Consider the following 4,103-nt stretch of genomic DNA (forward strand, 5'->3'; position numbering starts at 1 on the left):
TAGGTTAAAAGTTTTAGGAGGAAAATGAGTTTCTCTTCTTTCTTCCTTTATTTATTAAATGATGGAAACTTTCTTATCATTCCCTCCTCTTCCTTTCTTGATTTCCCTCTCCTTCCCTTTCCTTTTCCATCAAATAATACCCTATTTTAGATATCGTATGACACTTTTATCAATGAATTATTAGGTTCCTTTTAAAAAAAACCTAAATCAATTTTTAACAAATATAGTCGGACTATATCGTGCATAACACAGGCAATTATCCAATACTTCCATACAATAATTAAAAAGCATTCATAACTCTTAATTTTAATAAGATCTAACAATCAAAAAACATTATCTGGTAAGTTTAAATTATTAAAGCCACTATGTTAAATTTTTTTTATAAAATTTAATTTATTTTAATAACATAACTAGTATAGAAACTCATGCAATTCAAGATTTATTAGTATGAAATATATAAAAATATAATTTTAAAGAATAATGCAACTGTAAGTATATATTATTGTGATTAAATTTATTGAACATATGATTTTTTAAAACAAAAATGATTTACTATTTTTTTAAAATTATTTATCGAATATATTACTTTTTCTTGCAATTAAATATATCAAATGCTGGGCTAGGTATATAGAATTGCTATAATAAATTATATAAATATTTTATCTTATTTAGCTCAAATTTTAAAAAATCAGATTTTAAATTAGATAAACATAGTCATATAATCAACTATCATCTACTAAAATAATTATATTTGTCAAAAATTTCTAAATATGACATTTATTATTTATCAATATTTTTATTAGTATTTATGATTATGATAACCTAATTTTATATATAAACAAGAAAATGTCTTGTCATTCTAAGATGGAGTATCTTCTTTATATCATTTTAAATCAGCAACAATCTATTTTTTTAAAAAAATTCGAAAGCAAAGCAAAGCTTGTGCTAATTGCTATTGGCGAATGGCGATTCCCTTTTGTTGTGGCTCTGCCACTGCCCACCCTCATAAATTTCAATATTTTTACTATTGTGAATTGTAATGGTCTGATACTCTGATGGATCTACCTATCTTTTCATGATTTCCTAAATTATAAAGAAGCCATTTGATTTGATATCAGCTAGGGTAGGTATTTGGATAATCTACTCAGTTTTCAAGTTTTTCTTTTTTTTTTTAATTTATATATATATATATATATATATATATATATATATATATATATATATATATATATATATATATATATATATTCTGCTTTCATGTTTTTTGTTCTTTTGTCCAAAAGTTAACTATATATATATATATTAGAGATCATTACGGGAGGTTCTGAACATGTTTAACATGTTCGACTGCACAGGTTTTTCGAAAAATTAGGAGCCTTAATATTAAATTACATGGTATATGTTAAGTGTTAAAAGATACAAAATTGAGAAAAAACAAACCATAACTTTTGAAAATGTGCAGGGCCTTCAAAAAATTTGTTAATTTTTGCTTCGCCCATGAGATCATTCTTAATGTTTTAACAAATTTAAAATTAAATAATTACAATCTACATTATTAAATTTATTTTTTTATACTAAACAGGGTTACTTTTAACGAATTGTGTTCCTCATCATACATCCAATTCTCTACCATTTTGATGTGTCCATTCAAAGGCGTTACAAAATCCGATTTTAAAGTGATGTGAAACACCCAATCTTACATTGTAGAACCAAAGTAACAATTATATTTCCATATATATCATGATCCCAAAGTAACGGAAAGTTAAACAGAAAACGGTAATATTTGAAGGGACCTACACAAAAATAAAATCATTAAAGATAATAAAAGAAGACCCCAAGTGATGTTGCATAAGTATAAAATTAAAAAAATAAAGTTGTTGAATTATTTTTATGGTAGGGCTAACAAGAAATTGGTTTGATTAAAGTGAATTTTGTCAAGAAGAGTGGAAATTCATTTTTAAATTTATGGCTGCTAATTTCCGTGACACTTTCTTAGTAAGGAAGGAACAAAAGGTTAGCCAATCATAATGTTTTGTTTCGCCACATGTCATCTCTTGATGGGAAAATAATGGGAAAATGCCTAACCTTGGATATATTAATGAGTTAATCTATCTATGATGATAATCATAAATTAATAGTTAAACTACCAAAACATCTAAATGTATATACTTCTATGTTATAACTAACAAATTAAACTTACTTTTTTTACTCAAAAACTAATTTATGTAGTAAGTTTAAAGTTTGAAAAAGATTTGAAGGCTAAAAACACTTCATTTGATTATTTTTTTGATTAGTCTATGATCATATAAGTTTGAATACTCTTTTCTAATATAAGAGCCTTCATTTTTTTTTTTTTTGAAATGACCATCATTTCATTGTTTAGTAAATACACTAAATAGAGTTTGTTTAGGGTTTTAAACCTGATCGCCTCCTTAATTAATATTGTTAGAATTTTAATTCTCATCCAAATTACAAATGACATTCATTTAATTTTGCGTTGTGAAAGTGTGGAGGGTTTTTTTCTTTGAAAAGAAAAAAGACTAGTACTTAGATTTTTAACTTATTGGAGACAATAGCATTATCATTTAAGCAAGTACATTTGTTTTGATATTTTAAGCTAAGGAGGGGCTTAAAAGCACATCAATAATGCATTTACCATTTTTTGTGCATGAAACTTCATAAGGGACTAAACAATGAGCTTTATTTTATAGTAATGAAATTTCCTAATAGCTAGATTGCACTTCTTAGGTTGTTTGCACCTAAAGCAGTTACACATATATAATAAAGTTTGAAAAAACCACTTGTTAACTCTGAAATTTTTTCATGTGGTAAAAAAATAATTTTTTAATCCAAATGATAACTTATCAAAAAATTAGAATAACTACATAAAATTTCCCAATAAAATTTTTGTAATATATATTGAGAGTTTAACTAAAAATTGAGTTTATTTTCTGATATGTTAATATTATGTTATCAATTTAGTTCTAGAGTTTGAATTTCACTATTTCTACGTAAAATATTTAGTTTTAGGTATGTGTTCTATTTACCATTATAGCTCAACAAATTTTTGTTTTTAGGAGGTGATGGAGTTTATAATAAATTTTTGTAGTTAATATTTAGTTTTAGGTATGTGTTCTATTTACCATTATAGGTCAACAAATTTTTGTTTTAGTTGAAATCATTAATTTAATTTTTTAGTTGAGTTTTGATGTTTTAACATTAAATTTTGTTTATTAATTACAATATTTCTCTTTAAAGAACAATTTTAATAAAGACATTGAAAATATATAGCAAAAAGTTTAACTTTGTGTGAATTTTTATGTGTCAATCAAAACCTTATATTTAACCTTTTCTATTCTCATAAACAACCAATATTACAAGCCTTGTTATTTTGTTGTGGGATAAGAAAAGTTGTAATAGATATATTATTAAAAATTCCAATAAAAAAAATATAAAAGGACTTGGTGAAGATTGCATAAAAAATTTAAAAGCAAGTGATCCACTCGATCATAGATATGAGATTTAATGAGATATTAGAAATGTAGTACATGTTCTTCATTTTTTAGTTAAAAGGGTACATGTTCCTTATTCTATTCTAGTTTCTCTTAACAATTTAAGAAAAAATAAACAATTTAATAGAACATCTGCAGGTAAAGGAAGAACAAATTAATATTTCTTATAGGGATAATTAAACTCTTATTACAAACATATAAAGAAAAATCCTCCACCATTAGACAACTAACCCAAAATTCTGAAATTAATGTTTATTATAATGTAATATAGCATACATTCGACCTTTCAGTTTTTCTTTATGGTAATATCGAATATCTCCAATCACTCATATTCTACCAATTTAAAGCCCACTTAACATTAGACTAATTATGTGTAGTCAGAGATGAATTCAAATTACTAATATACTATGTGCATAGAATCAATTCGATTATCATTTTTTTTATTTTATTATAATTATACAATTCAACAATACATTAAAAAAATTTTAATCAAATAACTCATATCATAATCTAATCAGACCAGAACTCAAATTCCCCCGCAATATAGTAGTGTTTACACTTAAAATAATGAAAGTACTTTACAACCTTTAT

This window comes from Amaranthus tricolor, chromosome 1 (genome assembly GCF_026212465.1).
Source record: "Amaranthus tricolor cultivar Red isolate AtriRed21 chromosome 1, ASM2621246v1, whole genome shotgun sequence".
NCBI classification, from domain to species: Eukaryota; Viridiplantae; Streptophyta; class Magnoliopsida; order Caryophyllales; family Amaranthaceae; genus Amaranthus; species Amaranthus tricolor.